This window comes from Lissotriton helveticus, chromosome 4_1, assembly GCF_964261635.1.
Source record: "Lissotriton helveticus chromosome 4_1, aLisHel1.1, whole genome shotgun sequence".
Classification (NCBI taxonomy): Eukaryota; Metazoa; Chordata; class Amphibia; order Caudata; family Salamandridae; genus Lissotriton; species Lissotriton helveticus.
Window position 1 is genome coordinate 970,902,277 of NC_136063.1, and position 17,940 is coordinate 970,920,216.

General features: G+C 37.5%; 5 non-coding genes across 5 annotated transcripts; all 5 read left to right on the forward strand.

Annotated features, from left to right (window-relative positions):
- The first annotated feature begins 1,356 nt into the window (after positions 1-1,356).
- On the forward strand, positions 1,357-1,430 carry TRNAI-AAU (transfer RNA isoleucine (anticodon AAU)). The gene has a single exon. It is a non-coding gene; the product is annotated as a tRNA-Ile (tRNA).
- Positions 1,431-12,805: 11,375 nt separating this feature from the next.
- On the forward strand, positions 12,806-12,879 carry TRNAI-AAU (transfer RNA isoleucine (anticodon AAU)). The gene has a single exon. It is a non-coding gene; the product is annotated as a tRNA-Ile (tRNA).
- Positions 12,880-14,324: 1,445 nt separating this feature from the next.
- TRNAI-AAU (transfer RNA isoleucine (anticodon AAU)) lies at positions 14,325-14,398 on the forward strand. Its single transcript has one exon. It is a non-coding gene; the product is annotated as a tRNA-Ile (tRNA).
- Positions 14,399-15,632: 1,234 nt separating this feature from the next.
- TRNAI-AAU (transfer RNA isoleucine (anticodon AAU)) lies at positions 15,633-15,706 on the forward strand. The gene has a single exon. It is a non-coding gene; the product is annotated as a tRNA-Ile (tRNA).
- A 1,444-nt stretch (positions 15,707-17,150) lies between these two features.
- TRNAI-AAU (transfer RNA isoleucine (anticodon AAU)) lies at positions 17,151-17,224 on the forward strand. The gene has a single exon. It is a non-coding gene; the product is annotated as a tRNA-Ile (tRNA).
- Positions 17,225-17,940: the final 716 nt, after the last annotated feature.

Below are 17,940 nucleotides of genomic sequence, written 5' to 3' on the forward strand. Positions count from 1 at the left end.
GATGAATACATTTGATATAATTATAGAATTAATTACTATTCTTAAAGCGCCTGGAATATCTATTAATGGTTCTAAGTTCTAACGCCAAGTAACTAAATCTCTTATTTATAGCAATTTATTGAGATCATTTTTGTTTAGTCTTGTTGATAATATATAAAGATACTATGAATGTAAACAGCTGAATATAAGCTTTCCAACTATCCCGGATTAACAATCAGTAGGACTTCATCATCTGCTTCATCTTCAATAGTATGCTATATATTTAGTGACTCTATTAGTTTAGTCTGTTAGGGCATGAAGTTAAAAACGACAAGGACATACTTTCAATCAGTCTCCAAGCCAATACTTGATGCTCCTTTAATGTTGAAAATAGATGTATTTTCTACTGTATCATGTTTATCTCTATATTTCCTTTGAGGAGAAGCTGATACAATGATTAGATGAATCAATTCAATATAGGTGATGAATATTTATTTATTGCTTAACCACATGGAAAAAACGTTAATGGTTCTAAGTTCTAACACTAAGTATGTAAATCTCTTTTGTATTGTAATTTTTTTTAAGTCATATTAGTTTCTTCATGTTGATAATATCTAACAATAACTTCATGGTAAACTGCTGAAATTAAGCTTTCCAAATCTCCTGGGTTAACTATCATTTGCCCTTCTTCATATGCTGGACCTCCAGGTAGTTGTGCGAAATGGCCTGCTAGCTCAGATGGTTAGAGCGTGGTGCTAATAACGCCAAGGTCACAGGTTCAATCCCTGTACAGGCCAAGTTTAATTGTTTGAACAAAGATGAATTTTTCTTGTGTCTCATTTTGGACTGTTTATCTCCTTGAATCACACGCTGCTTGAAGGATTGGATGGAATCAGTAGCATTTCATCATCTGCTATTTCTTCAAAAGTATTCTATATATTTAGTGAGCCTATTAGTTTAGTCTGTTAGAGCATGAAGTTAAAAACGCAAAGGACATAATTTCAATCAGTTTCCAAGCCAATACTTGATGCTCCTTTAATGTTGAAAATAGATGTATTTTCTTCTGTATCATGTTTACCTCCATATTTCCTTTGCGCAGAAGCCGATAGAATGATTAGATGAATCAATTGAATATAGGTGATAAATATTTATTTATTGCTAATCCACGTGGAAAAAACGTTACTGGTTCAAAATTCCAACACTAAGTATGGAAATCTCTTTTGTATTGCAACTTTTTTGAAGTCCTATTAACTTCTTCATGTTGATAATATGAAAGTTAATTCATATTAAACAGCTGAAATTAAGCTTTCCAAATCTCCTGGTTGAACTATCATTAGCACTGCTTCCTGTGCTGGTCCTCCAGAAGATGTGAAAATTGGCCTGTTAGCTCAGTTGGTTAGAGCGTGGTGCTAATAACGCCAAGGTCACAGGTTCGATCCCTGTACAGGCCAAGTTTAATTCCTTGAAAAAAGATGAATTTTTCTTGTGTCTCATTTTGGACTGTTTATCTCCTTGGATCAAACGCTGCTTGAATGATTGGATGAATACATTTGATATAATTATAGAATTAATTACTATTCTTAAAGCGCCTGGAATATCTATTAATGGTTCTAAGTTCTAACGCCAAGTAACTAAATCTCTTATTTATTGCAATTTATTGAGATCATTTTTGTTTAGTCTTGTTGATAATATATAAAGATACTATGAATGTAAACAGCTGAATATAAGCTTTCCAACTATCCCGGATTAACAATCAGTAGGACTTCATCATCTGCTTCATCTTCAGTAGTATGCTATATATTTAGTGACTCTATTAGTTTAGTCTGTTAGAGCATGAAGTTAAAAACGCAAAGGACATACTTTCAATCAGTCTCCAAGCCAATACTTGATGCTCCTTTACTGTTGAAAATAGATGTATTTTCTACTGTATCATGTTTATCTCTATATTTCCTGTGAGGAGAAGCTGATAAAATGATTAGATGAATCAATTCAATATAGGTGATGAATATTTATTTATTGCTTAACCACATGGAAAAAACGTTAATGGTTCTAAGTTCTAACACTAAGTATGAAAATCTCTTTTGTATTGTAATTTTTTTTAAGTCATATTAGTTTCTTCATGTTGATAATATATAACAATAACTTCATGGTAAACTGCTGAAATTAAGCTTTCCAAATCTCCTGGATTAACTATAATTTGCCCTTCTTCATTTGCTGGACCTCCAGGTAGTTGTGCAAAATGGCCTGTTAGCTCAGATGGTTAGAGCGTTGTGCTAATAACGCCAAGGTCACAGGTTCGATCCCTGTACAGGCCAAGTTTAATTGTTTGAACAAAGATGAATTTTTCTTGTGTCTCATTTTGGACTGTTTATCTCCTTGAATCACACGCTGCTTGAAGGATTGGATGGAATCAGTAGCATTTCATCATCTGCTAATTCTTCAAAAGTATTCTATATATTTAGTGAGCCTATTAGTTTAGTCTGTTAGAGCATGAAGTTAAAAACGCAAAAGAACATAATTTCAATCAGTCTCCAAGCCAATACTTGATTCTCCTTTAATGTTGAAAATAGATGTATTTTCTTCTGTATCATGTTTACCTCCATATTTCCTTTGCGCAGAAGCTGATAGAATGATTAGATGAATCAATTGAATATAGGTGTTGAATATTTATTTATTGCTAAACCACGTGGAAAAAACGTTACTTGTTCAAAATTCTAACACTAAGTATGGAAATCTCTTTTGTATTGCAATTATTTTGAAGTCATATTAGTTTCTTCATGTTGATAATATGAAAGTTAATTCATATTAAACAGCTGAAATTAAGCTTTCCAAATCTCCTGGTTGAACTATCATTAGCACTGCTTCCTGTGCTGGTCCTCCAGAAGATGTGCAAATTGGCCTTTTAGCTCACTTGGTTAGAGCGTGGTGCTAATAACGCCAAGGTCACAGGTTCGATCCCTGTACAGACCAAGTTTAATTCTTTGAAAAAAGATTAATTTTTCTTGTGTCTCATTTTGGACTGTTTATCTCCTTGGATCAAACGCTGCTTGAAGGACTGGATGAATACATTTGATATAATTATAGAATTAATTACTATTCTTAAAGCGCCTGGAATATCTATTAATGGTTCTAAGTTCTAACGCCAAATAACTAAATCTCATATTTATAGCAATTTATTGAGATCATTTTTGTTTAGTCTTGTTGATAATATATAAAGATACTATGAATGTAAACAGCTGAATATAAGCTTTCCAACTATCCCGGATTAACAATCAGTAGGACTTCATCATCTGCTTCATCTTCAATAGTATGCTATATATTTAGTGAGACTATTAGTTTAGTCTGTTAGAGCATGAAGTTAAAAACGCCAAGGACATACTTTGAATCAGTCTCCAAGCCAATACTTGATGCTCCTTTAATGTTGAAAATAGATGTATTTTCTACTGTATCATGTTTATCTCTATATTTCCTTTGAGGAGAAGCTGATAACATGATTAGATGAATCAATTCAATATAGGTGATGAATATTTATTTCTTGCTTAACCACATGGAAAAAATGTTAATGGTTCTAAGTTCTAACACTAAGTATGAAAATCTCTTTTGTATTGTAATTTTTTTTAAGTCATATTAGTTTCTTCATGTTGATAATATATAACAATAACTTCATGGTAAACTGCTGAAATTAAGCTTTCCAAATCTCCTGGGTTAACTTTCATTTGCCCTTCTTTATATGCTGGACCTCCAGGTAGTTATGCAAAATGGCCTGTTAGCTCAGATGGTTAGAGCGTAGTGCTAATAACGCCAAGGTCACAGGTTCGATCCCTGTACAGGCCAAGTTTAATTGTTTGAACAAAGATGAATTTTTCTTGTGTCTCATTTTGGACTGTTTATCTCCTTGAATCACACGCTGCTTGAAGGATTGGTTGGAATCAGTAGCATTTCATCATCTGCTAATTCTTCAAAAGGCGTCACGCGGCTATTTAGGCCACGCCCCTTTTTCTTTTGGTGTACAGACGAGCAGCCCTGTGGCAGAGGGCTCGCGCGCGCTGGGCGCTACATCTTGCTTTTAAATACCTTCCTCCTTTGCTAACTGAAGAGCAGCCCTTCGTCCCGCTGATTGCAAGCGCTGGACGCCATCCACTTTTTTAAAAATCACTCCTCCCGCCCTGTTGGCTCCTCCCACCTCCTGCGTCACGCGCCTATTTAGGCCACGCCCCTTTTTCTTTTGGTGTACAGACGAGCAGCCCTGTGGCAGAGGGCTCGCGCGCGCTGGGCGCTACAACTTGCTTTTAAATACCTTCCTCCTTTGCTGACTGAAGAGCAGCCCTTCGTCCCGCTGATTGCAAGCGCTGGACGCCATCCACTTTTTTAAAAATCACTCCTCCCGCCCTGTTGGCTCCTCCCACCTCCTGCGTCACGCGCCTATTTAGGCCATGCCCCTTTTTCTTTTGGTGTACAGACGAGCAGCCCTGTGGCAGAGGGCTCGCGCGCGCTGGGCGCTACAACTTGCTTTTAAATACCTTCCTCCTTTGCTGACTGAAGAGCAGCCCTTCGTCCCGCTGATTGCAAGTGCTGGACGCCATCCACTTTTTTAAAAATCACTCCTCCCGCCCTGTTGGCTCCTCCCACCTCCTGCATCACGCGCCTATTTAAACGTCCCCTATGCGGCCGCGCAGCGGGCGCGCCGGCGGCGCGCCGGAGTTGCGCCAGAGTTAAGCCCGTCTGCGCCCGTCCGCGGCCGGACGGGCCCAGGGGCCAGGGACGCTGCCACCACTATTTCTTACCCTCCTTCTGTCCTCATGCACCTACAATCCGCCGCTTGTCCCCTACCGCTGGACATCTGGACACGGATCACTTCACTTGGAATCGCAGGTGACCTTCCCCCCCATTTGGGTCCGGTCACTCTTTCCACCTCTCCTATTACCTCCGAGTCACAGATCCGTTTACTTTATTTAAACACTCGTTCCTTTGTCAGACATCAAACTGACATTTTTCACTTACTTTCGACTGAGAGGCCTGACGTCCTCCTACTTTCTGAGACCTGGCTCACGGACGACTCCCTCCCGGACATACTGGCAGCGTTACCTCCAGACTATTATCTGCTTAACACCAACCGCCAAGGGGGCCGCCCCGGGGGGGGGGGGTTGCAGCGGTAATACGTAAGAACATCAAGGTTATTGCCTCCACTTCCATGATTCTCCCTGAAGTGGACAATCTGGTTCTCAGCCTTGGGACTGAGGTAGGCGCAGTTACCCTTATGGTACTCTATCGCCCTCCCCAGCCCATGCCCTCCTTCCCTGCATCTTTCATTGAACAGCTTGCCAGTCTAGCTACTTCCTCCCCACGTATAGCTATTGTTGGGGACTTTAACTACTGGTTCCAGCATAAGGATGCCGGTCCCCATGCCACCGAATTGTTCGAAGGTCTCTCGAGCCTGAACTTTAGCCAATTAGTCACCTCTCCCACTCACAGTGGCGGTCACATACTTGACCACATCTGGGTCCATGGGGTTAAGCCCTCCTGCCCGCTTACCACACCTTGTGTGTGGTCTGATCATTTTCTTATTGACACCACCATTTCGGTGGCTGGTCAGATCAGGATTCCCCCGCAGAAGGGCGGCATGGCTCGTAAGTGGAAGGCTGTCGATTCCTCCAAATTGTTATCTCATCTGTCTCACACATGTCCCCCTACCCTTAACAATACTGACATTAACGAGCTAGATGGCCAGGTTTCCAACTGGCTTGTGTCAGCTAGCGACATCTTTGCCCCTTTAATCAAGTTCCCTCGATCCCGACACAGCAATTCTCATAAATGGTTTACTCCCCATCTAAAAGCCATACAGCTGGAACTCCGCCAATCAGAACGTAGGTGGAGAAGAGATTACTGCCTGTCAAGCAGAGATACTTATGTGGCAGTCCGTAATAAGTATAAATCTGTCATCTCTGCAGCTAAAAAAGCCTATGCCTCAGAGAGAATCTTACAAGCCCCCTGCAAGTCGAAGGAGATCTTCAGAGTCCTGGATGAATTCACCTCCGATCCCAGAACGCTCCCGACTCAGGCCCCTACACAGGAATCCTGTAATGCACTCAGCACTTTTTTTATACAGAAGATTGTTTTGATTAAGGACACTATTCCGGTCACCTCACCGGGCGCTGATTCTGTTACTCCCCCCCACAATGCTCTATCCATCACTCAGTTCACCCCCTTAGACCTTACATTCCTAGCCATTTTGGCCGCTCGTATTAAGTCTGGTTCTCCTGATGACCGCTGTCCGCCTTCTATACTACGGGACATCTGCCACTCTTTACCTGACTGCATCCTTCCCTTGCTTAATTCTTCCCTCCTTTCCGGGACGGTACCCAGCTCCTTCAAGGAGGCCGTTCTGGTGCCTCTGTTGAAGAAGCCTGGAGCCGATCCCGCCGTCCCGGTGAACTATCATCCTATCTCTCTCCTACCCTTCTTCTCTAAAATCTCGGAAGCCCATGTCACTGCCTGTCTCTCTAGGTTCATCGAGAGTTCTAACTTTCTCGAAGTCAACCAGGCCGGTTTTCGACCTGGTCACTCTACGGAGACTGTGATCCTGGCCGTCCTGGACACCTTGAGAGACGGAGCTGACAAGGGTACCACCCAGGCCTTGGTAATTTTAGATCTGTCGGCCGCCTTCGACACGGTGGACCATAACATCCTCCTCCACCGTGTCGAACAGGCCGGCATCCAGGGCCTGGCGCTGGCATGGGTCAAATCCTTCCTCACTGGGAGATCTCAGACCCTCAGCCTAGGCACATTCAGGGCTCCCAGGGAGCACTTGCCTTGTGGGGTCCCCCAGGGCTCCTCTCTATCCCCCCTTCTCTTTAATCTTTATCTTCGCCCTCTTCTTTTTTCTCTGAGGCAGTGGGACGTCACCGTCTTTAACTACGCGGACGACCTGCAACTCATCTTTTCTTTAAACTCCCCCTCTGCTATTCCCAATTTCCAGGCAGTTATGTCCCACATCCTTCAGTGGATGTGTCAGAACCAGCTCAAATTGAACCCAGGAAAGACGGAGCTCCTCCTGCCTGGCAAGAGTGCCGCCCATTGGGGTCCACATTTCTGGCCGGCAGAGCTTGGCTCCCCTCCTATCCCGGTGGCCTCGGTGAAAAGCCTCGGGGTCACCATTGACGCTGGGCTATCTCTCGGGCCGCAGGTGGGGACGGTGGTCTCCTCCTGCAAGTTCCAGCTGCGCAGGATTAGGAAGGTGGCTTACCTCCTCACCCCCGATGCTCTGCTGCAAGTTATCATGGCCCTCGTCCTCTCCCGCCTGGATTTTTCGAATTCCATCTATCATGGTCTACCTAAATGTTACATCTATAGGCTGCAAATCATTCAAAACCAGGCGGCGAGACTGGCCCTCGGGATACCGAAATGGCAGTCTGCCAAACCCCTCCTCATCAAATTGCACTGGCTCCCTGTCAGCCTAAGGGCTGCCTTCAAGCTTGGCTGCCTTATTTTTAAGTCTCTCTCTGGCTCTTGCCCCGCTTTCCTGAAATCCCTCATTCGGCCCTATTGTCCTTCACGTAACCTCAGATCATCACACTTACACCTCTTGGTTGTCCCTTCCATTAAACTCTGTAGATCTGGTGGTCGGAGATTCGCCTACCTTGGCCCCAAATTCTGGAACTCCCTTCCTCTCCCAGTTAGGATCTCTAACACTCTCATCCAATTCTGCAAATCACTAAAAACCTGGCTCTTCCCACAATCTAGCTAAAGTCCCTTTGTTCCTTTCAGCACCCAATCAGCGCCATGAAACTCACGGTGACAGTGCGCTTTATAAGCACCCCCTTAACATAACAACATTTAGTGAGCCTATTAGTTTAGTCTGTTAGAGCATGAAGTTAAAAACGCAAAGGACATCATTTCAATCAGTCTCCAAGCCAATACTTGATGCTCCTTTAATGTTGAAAATAGATGTATTTTCTTCTGTATCATGTTTACCTCTATATTTCCTTTGCGCAGAAGCTGATAGAATGATTAGATGAATCAATTGAATAAAGGTGATGAATATTTATTTATTGCTAAACCACGTGGAAAAAACGTTACTGGTTCAAAATTCTAACACTAAGTATGGAAATCTCTTTTGTATTGCAATTTTTTTGAAGTCATATTAGTTTCTTCATGTTGATAATATGAAAGTTAATTCATATTAAACATCTGAAATTGAGCTTTCCAAATCTCCCGGTTGAACTATCATTAGCACTGCTTCCTGTGCTGGTCCTCCAGAAGATGTGCAAATTGGCCTGTTAGCTCAGTTGGTTAGAGCGTGGTGCTAATAACGCCAAGGTCACCGGTTCGATCACTGTACAGGCCAAGTTTAATTCTTTGAAAAAAGATGAATTTTTCTTGTGTCTCATTTTGGACTGTTTATCTCCTTGGATCAAACGCTGCTTGAAGGACTGGATGAATACATTTGACATAATTATAGAATTAATAACTATTCTTAAAGCGCCTGCAATATCTATTAATGGTTCTAAGTTCTAACGCCAAGTAACTAAATCTCTTATTTATTGCAATTTATTGAGATCATTTTTGTTTAGTCTTGTTGATAATATATAAAGATACTATGAATGTAAACAGCTGAATATAAGCTTTCCAACTATCCCGGATTAACAATCAGTAGGACTTCGTCATCTGCTTCATCTTCAATACTATGCTATATATTTAGTGACTCTATTAGTTTAGTCTGTTAGAGCATGAAGTTAAAAACGCCAAGGACATACTTTCAATCAGTCTCCAAGCCAATACTTGATGCTCCTTTAATGTTGAAAATAGATGTATTTTCTACTGTATCATTTTTATCTCTATATTTCCTTTGAGGAGAAGCTGATAAAATGATTAGATGAATCAATTCAATATAGGTGATGAATATTTATTTATTGCTTAACCACATGGAAAAAAACGTTAATGGTTCTAAGTTCTAACACTAAGTATGAAAATCTCTTTTGTATTGTAATTTTTTTTAAGTCATATTAGTTTCTTCATGTTGATAATATATAACAATAACTTCATGGTAAACTGCTGAAATTAAGCTTTCCAAATCTCCTGGGTTAACTATCATTTGCCCTTCTTCATTTGCTGGACCTCCAGATAGTTGTGCAAAATGGCCTGTTAGCTCAGATGGTTAGAGCGTGGTGCTAATAACGCCAAGGTCACAGGTTCGATCCTTGTACAGGCCAAGTTCAATTGTTTGAACAAAGATGAATTTTTCTTGTGTCTCATTTTGGACTGTTAATCTTCTTGAATCACACGCTGCTTGAAGGATTGGATGGAATCAGTAGCATTTCATCATCTTCTAATTCTTCAAAAGTATTCTATATATTTAGTGAGCCTATTAGTTTAGTCTGTTAGAGCATGAAGTTAAAAACGCAAAGGACATGATTTCAATCAGTCTCCAAGCCAATATTTGAAGCTCCTTTAATGTTGAAAATAGATGTATTTTCTTCTGTATCATGTTTACCTCCATATTTCCTTTGCGCAGAAGCTGATAGAATGATTAGATGAATCAATTGAATATAGGTGATGAATATTTATTTATTGCTAAACCACGTGGAAAAAACGTTACTGGTTCAAAATTCAAACACTAAGTATGGAAATCTCTTTTGTATTGCAATTTTTTTGAAGTCATATTAGTTTCTTCATGTTGATAATATGAAAGTTAATTCATATTAAACAGCTGAAATTAAGCTTTCCAAATCTCCCGGTTGAACTATCATTAGCACTGCTTCCTGTGCTGGTCCTCCAGAAGATGTGCAAATTGGCCTTTTAGCTCAGTTGGTTAGAGCGTGCTGCTAATAACGCCAAGGTCACAGGTTCGATCCCTGTACAGGCCAAGTTTAATTGTTTGAACAAAGATGAATTTTTCTTGTGTCTCATTTTGGACTGTTTATCTCCTTGAATCACACGCTCCTTGAAGGATTGGATGGAATCAGTAGCATTTCATCATCTGCTAATTCTTCTAAAGTATTCTATATATTTAGTGAGCCTATTAGTTTAGTCTGTTAGAGCATGAAGTTAAAAACGCAAAGGACATAATTTCAATCAGTCTCCAAGCCAATACTTGATGCTCCTTTAATGTTGAAAATAGATGTATTTTCTTCTGTATCATGTTTACCTCTATATTTCCTTTGCGCAGAAGCTGATAGAATGATTAGATGAATCAATTGAATATAGGTGATGAATATTTATTTATTGCTAAACCACGTGGAAAAAACGTTACTGGTTCAAAATTCTAACACTAAGTATGGAAATCTCTTTTGTATTGGAATTTTTTTGAAGTCATATTAGTTTCTTCATGTTGATAATATGAAAGTTAATTCATATTAAACAGCTGAAATTAAGCTTTCCAAATCTCCCGGTTGAACTATCATTAGCACTGCTTCCTGTGCTGGTCCTCCAGAAGATGTGCAAATTGGCCTGTTAGCTCAGTTGGTTAGAGCGTGTTGCTAATAACGCCAAGGTCACAGGTTCGATCCCTGTTCAGGCCAAGTTTAATTCTTTGAAAAAAGATGAATTTTTCTTGTGTCTCATTTTGGACTGTTTATCTCCTTGGATCAAACGCTGCTTGAAGGACTGGAGGAATACATTTGACATAATTATAGAATTAATAACTATTCTTAAAGCGCCTGCAATATCTATTAATGGTTCTAAGTTCTAACTCCAAGTAACTAAATCTCTTATTTATTGCAATTTATTGAGATCATTTTTGTTTAGTCTTGTTGATAATATATAAAGATACTATGAATGTAAACAGCTGAATATAAACTTTCCAACTATCCCGGATTAACAATCAGTAGGACTTCATCATCTGCTTCATCTTCAATAGTATGCTATATATTTAGTGACTCTATTAGTTTAGTCTGTTAGAGCATGAAGTTAAAAACGCCAAGGACATACTTTCAATCAGTCTCCAAGCCAATACTTGATGCTCCTTTAATGTTGAAAATAGATGTATTTTCCACTGTATCATGTTTATCTCTATATTTCCTTTGAGGAGAAGCTGATAAAATGATTAGATGAATCAATTCAATATAGGTGATGAATATTTATTTATTGCTTAACCACATGGAAAAAACGTTAATGGTTCTAAGTTCTAACACTAAGTATGAAAATCTCTTTTGTATTGTAATTTTTTTTAAGTCATATTAGTTTCTTCATGTTGATAATATATAACAATAACTTCATGGTAAACTGCTGAAATTAAGCTTTCCAAATCTCATGGGTTAACTATCATTTGCCCTTCTTCATATGCTGGACCTCCAGCTAGCTGTGCAAAATGGCCTGTTAGCTCAGATGGTTAGAGCGTGGTGCTAATAACGCCTAGGTCACAGGTTTGATCCCTGTACAGGCCAAGTTTAATTGTTTGAACAAAGATGAATTTTTCTTGTGTCTCATTTTGGACTGTTTATCTCCTTGAATCACACGCTGCTTGAAGGATTGGATGGAATCAGTAGCATTTCATCATCTGCTAATTCTTCAAAAGTATTCTATATATTTAGTGAGCCTATTAGTTTAGTCTGTTAGAGCATGAAGTTAAAAACGCAAAGGACATAATTTCAATCAGTCTCCAAGCCAATACTTGATGCTCCTTTAATGTTGAAAATAGATGTATTTTCTTCTGTATCATGTTTACCTCTATATTTCCTTTGCGCAGAAGCTGATAGAATGATTAGATGAATCAATTGAATAAAGGTGATGAATATTTATTTATTGCTAAACCACGTGGAAAAAACGTTACTGGTTCAAAATTCTAACACTAAGTATGGAAATCTCTTTTGTATTGCAATTTTTTTGAAGTCATATTAGTTTCTTCATGTTGATAATATGAAAGTTAATTCATATTAAACAGCTGAAATTGAGCTTTCAAAATCTCCCGGTTGAACTATCATTAGCACTGCTTCCTGTGCTGGTCCTCCAGAAGATGTGCAAATTAGCCTGTTAGCTCAGTTGGTTAGAGCGTGGTGCTAATAACGCCAAGGTCACAGGTTTGATCCCTGTACAGGCCAAGTTTAATTCTTTGAAAAAAGATGAATTTTTCTTGTGTCTCATTTTGGACTGTTTATCTCCTTGGATCAAACGCTGCTTGAAGGACTGGATGAATACATTTGACATAATTATAGAATTAATAACTATTCTTAAAGCGCCTGCAATATCTATTAATGGTTCTAAGTTCTAACGCCAAGTAACTAAATCTCTTATTTATTGCAATTTATTGAGATCATTTTTGTTTAGTCTTGTTGATAATATATAAAGATACTATGAATGTAAACAGCTGAATATAAGCTTTCCAACTATCCCGGATTAACAATCAGTAGGACTTCATCATCTGCTTCATCTTCAATACTATGCTATATATTTAGTGACTCTATTAGTTTAGTCTGTTAGAGCATGAAGTTAAAAAACGCCAAGGACATACTTTCAATCAGTCTCCAAGCCAATACTTGATGCTTCTTTAATGTTGAAAATAGATGTATTTTCTACTGTATCATTTTTATCTCTATATTTCCTTTGAGGAGAAGCTGATAAAATGATTAGATGAATCAATTCAATATAGGTGATGAATATTTATTTATTGCTTAACCACATGGAAAAAACGTTAATGGTTCTAAGTTGTAACACTAAGTATGAAAATCTCTTTTGTATTGTAATTTTTTTTAAGTCATATTAGTTTCTTCATGTTGATAATATATAACAATAACTTCATGGTAAACTGCTGAAATTAAGCTTTCCAAATCTCCTGGGTTAACTATCATTTGCCCTTCTTCATTTGCTGGACCTCCAGATAGTTGTGCAAAATGGCCTGTTAGCTCAGATGGTTAGAGCGTGGTGCTAATAACGCCAAGGTCACAGGTTCGATCCCTGTACAGGCCAAGTTCAATTGTTTGAACAACGATGAATTTTTCTTGTGTCTCATTTTGGACTGTTTATCTCCTTGAATCACACGCTGCTTGAAGGATTGGATGGAATCAGTAGCATTTCATCATCTGCTAATTCTTCAAAAGTATTCTATATATTTAGTGAGCCTATTAGTTTAGTCTGTTAGAGCATGAAGTTAAAAACGCAAAGGACATAATTTCAATCAGTCTCCAAGCCAATACTTGATGCTCCTTTAATGTTGAAAATAGATGTATTTTCTTCTGTATCATGTTTACCTCTATATTTCCTTTGCGCAGAAGCTGATAGAATGATTAGATGAATCAATTGAATAAAGGTGATGAATATTTATTTATTGCTAAACCACGTGGAAAAAACGTTACTGGTTCAAAATTCTAACACTAAGTATGGAAATCTCTTTTGTATTGCAATTTTTTTGAAGTCATATTAGTTTCTTCATGTTGATAATATGAAAGTTAATTCATATTAAACAGCTGAAATTGAGCTTTCAAAATCTCCCGGTTGAACTATCATTAGCACTGCTTCCTGTGCTGGTCCTCCAGAAGATGTGCAAATTAGCCTGTTAGCTCAGTTGGTTAGAGCGTGGTGCTAATAACGCCAAGGTCACAGGTTTGATCCCTGTACAGGCCAAGTTTAATTCTTTGAAAAAAGATGAATTTTTCTTGTGTCTCATTTTGGACTGTTTATCTCCTTGGATCAAACGCTGCTTGAAGGACTGGATGAATACATTTGACATAATTATAGAATTAATAACTATTCTTAAAGCGCCTGCAATATCTATTAATGGTTCTAAGTTCTAACGCCAAGTAACTAAATCTCTTATTTATTGCAATTTATTGAGATCATTTTTGTTTAGTCTTGTTGATAATATATAAAGATACTATCAATGTAAACAGCTGAATATAAGCTTTCCAACTATCCCGGATTAACAATCAGTAGGACTTCATCATCTGCTTCATCTTCAATACTATGCTATATATTTAGTGACTCTATTAGTTTAGTCTGTTAGAGCATGAAGTTAAAAAACGCCAAGGACATACTTTCAATCAGTCTCCAAGCCAATACTTGATGCTTCTTTAATGTTGAAAATAGATGTATTTTCTACTGTATCATTTTTATCTCTATATTTCCTTTGAGGAGAAGCTGATAAAATGATTAGATGAATCAATTCAATATAGGTGATGAATATTTATTTATTGCTTAACCACATGGAAAAAACGTTAATGGTTCTAAGTTGTAACACTAAGTATGAAAATCTCTTTTGTATTGTAATTTTTTTTAAGTCATATTAGTTTCTTCATGTTGATAATATATAACAATAACTTCATGGTAAACTGCTGAAATTAAGCTTTCCAAATCTCCTGGGTTAACTATCATTTGCCCTTCTTCATTTGCTGGACCTCCAGATAGTTGTGCAAAATGGCCTGTTAGCTCAGATGGTTAGAGCGTGGTGCTAATAACGCCAAGGTCACAGGTTCGATCCCTGTACAGGCCAAGTTCAATTGTTTGAACAATGATGAATTTTTCTTGTGTCTCATTTTGGACTGTTAATCTTCTTGAATCACACGCTGCTTGAAGGATTGAATGGAATCAGTAGCATTTCATCATCTTCTAATTCTTCAAAAGTATTCTATATATTTAGTGAGCCTATTAGTTTAGTCTGTTAGAGCATGAAGTTAAAATCGCAAAGGACATGATTATAATCAGTCTCCAAGCCAATATTTGAAGCTCCTTTAATGTTGAAAATAGATGTATTTTCTTCTGTATCATGTTTACCTCCATATTTCCTTTGCGCAGAAGCTGATAGAATGATTAGATGAATCAATTGAATATAGGTGATGAATATTTATTTATTGCTAAACCACGTGGAAAAAACGTTACTGGTTCAAAATTCTAACACTAAGTATTGAAATCTCTTTTGTATTGCAATTTTTTTGAAGTCATATTAGTTTCTTCATGTTGATAATATGAAAGTTAATTCATATTAAACAGCTGAAATTAAGCTTTCCAAATCTCCCGGTTGAACTATCATTAGCACTGCTTCCTGTGCTGGTCCTCCAGAAGATGTGCAAATTGGCCTTTTAGCTCAGTTGGTGAGAGCGTGATGCTAATAACGCCAAGGTCACAGGTTCGATCCCTGTACAGGCCAAGTTTAATTGTTTGAACAAAGATGAATTTTTCTTGTGTCTCATTTTGGACTGTTTATCTCCTTGAATCACACGCTCCTTGAAGGATTGGATGGAATCAGTAGCATTTCATCATCTGCTAATTCTTCAAAAGTATTCTATATATTTAGTGAGCCTATTAGTTTAGTCTGTTAGAGCATGAAGTTAAAAACGCAAAGGACATAATTTCAATCAGTCTCCAAGCCAATACTTGATGCTCCTTTAATGTTGAAAATAGATGTATTTTCTTCTGTATCATGTTTACCTCTATATTTCCTTTGCGCAGAAGCTGATAGAATGATTAGATGAATCAATTGAATAAAGGTGATGAATATTTATTTATTGCTAAACCACGTGGAAAAAACGTTACTGGTTCAAAATTCTAACACTAAGTATGGAAATCTCTTTTGTATTGCAATTTTTTTGAAGTCATATTAGTTTCTTCATGTTGATAATATGAAAGTTAATTCATATTAAACAGCTGAAATTGAGCTTTCCAAATCTCCCGCTTGAACTATCATTAGCACTGCTTCCTGTGCTGGTCCTCCAGAAGATGTGCAAATTGGCCTGTTAGCTCAGTTGGTTAGAGTGTGGTGCTAATAACGCCAAGGTCACAGGTTCGATCCCTGTACAGGCCAAGTTTAATTCTTTGAAAAAAGATGAATTTTTCTTGTGTCTCATTTTGTACTGTTTATCTCCTTGGATCAAACGCTGCTTGAAGGACTGGATGAATACATTTGACATAATTATAGAATTAATAACTATTCTTAAAGCGCCTGCAATATCTATTAATGGTTCTAAGTTCTAACGCCAAGTAACTAAATCTCTTATTTATTGCAATTTATTGAGATCATTTTTGTTTAGTCTTGTTGATAATATATAAAGATACTATGAATGTAAACAGCTGAATATAAGCTTTCCAACTATCCCGGATTAACAATCAGTAGGACTTCATCATCTGCTTCATCTTCAATACTATGCTATATATTTAGTGACTCTATTAGTTTAGTCTGTTAGAGCATGAAGTTAAAAACGCCAAGGACATACTTTCAATCAGTCTCCAAGCCAATACTTGATGCTCCTTTAATGTTGAAAATAGATGTATTTTCTACGGTATCATTTTTATCTCTATATTTCCTTTGAGGAGAAGCTGATAAAATGATTAGATGAATCAATTCAATATAGGTGATGAATATTTATTTATTGCTTAACCACATGGAAAAAACGTTAATGGTTCTAAGTTCTAACACTAAGTATGAAAATCTCTTTTGTATTGTAATTTTTTTTAAGTCATATTAGTTTCTTCATGTTGATAATATATAACAATATTTTCATGGTAAACTGCTGAAATTAAGCTTTCCAAATCTCCTGGGTTAACTATCATTTGCCCTTCTTCATTTGCTGGACCTCCAGATAGTTGTGCAAAATGGCCTGTTAGCTCAGATGGTTAGAGCGTGGTGCTAATAACACCAAGGTCACAGGTTTGATCCCTGTACAGGCCAAGTTCAATTGTTTGAACAAAGATGAATTTTTCTTGTGTCTCATTTTGGACTGTTAATCTTCTTGAATCACACGCTGCTTGAAGGATTGGATGGAATCAGTAGCATTTCATCATCTTCTAATTCTTCAAAAGTATTCTATATATTTAGTGAGCCTATAGGTTTAGTCTGTTAGAGCATGAAGTTAAAAACGCAAAGGACATGATTTCAATCAGTCTCCAAGCCAATATTTGAAGCTCCTTTAATGTTGAAAATAGATGTATTTTCTTCTGTATCATGTTTACCTCCATATTTCCTTTGCGCAGAAGCTGATAGAATGATTAGATGAATCAATTGAATATAGGTGATGAATATTTATTTATTGCTAAACCACGTGGAAAAAACGTTACTGGTTCAAAATTCTAACACTAAGTATGGAAATCTCTTTTGTATTGCAATTTTTTTGAAGTCATACTAGTTTCTTCATGTTGATAATATGAAAGTTAATTCATATTAAACAGCTGAAATTAAGCTTTCCAAATCTCCCAGTTGAACTATCATTAGCACTGCTTCCTGTGCTGGTCCTCCAGAAGATGTGCAAATTGGCCTGTTAGCTCAGTTGGTTAGAGCGTGGTGCTAATAATGCCAAGGTCACAGGTTCGATCCCTGTACAGGCCAAGTTTAATTCTTTGAAAAAAGATGAATTTTTCTTGTGTCTCATTTTGGACTGTTTATCTCCTTGGATCAAACACTGCTTGAAGGATTGGATGAATACATTTGATATAATTATAGAATTAATTACTATTCTTAAAGCGCCTGGAATATCTATTAACGGTTCTAAGTTCTAACGCCAAGTAACTAAATCTCTTATTTATTGCAATTTATTGAGATCATTTTTGTTTAGTCTTGTTGATAATATATAAAGATACTATGAATGTAAACAGCTGAATATAAGCTTTCCAACTATCCCGGATTAACAATCAGTAGGACTTCATCATCTGCTTCATCTTCAATAGTATGCTATATATTTAGTGACTCTATTAGTTTAGTCTGTTAGAGCATGAAGTTAAAAACGCCAAGGACATACTTTCAATCAGTCTCCAAGCCAATACTTGATGCTCCTTTAATGTTGAAAATAGATGTATTTTCTACTGTATCATGTTTATCTCTATATTTCCTTTGAGGAGAAGCTGATAAAATGATTAGATGAATCAATTCAATATAGGTGATGAATATTTATTTATTGCTTAACCACATGGAAAAAACGTTAATGTTCTAAGTTCTAACACTAAGTATGAAAATCTCTTTTGTATTGTAATTTTTTTTAAGTCATATTAGTTTCTTCATGTTGATAATTTATAACAATAACTTCATGGTAAACTGCTAAAATTAAG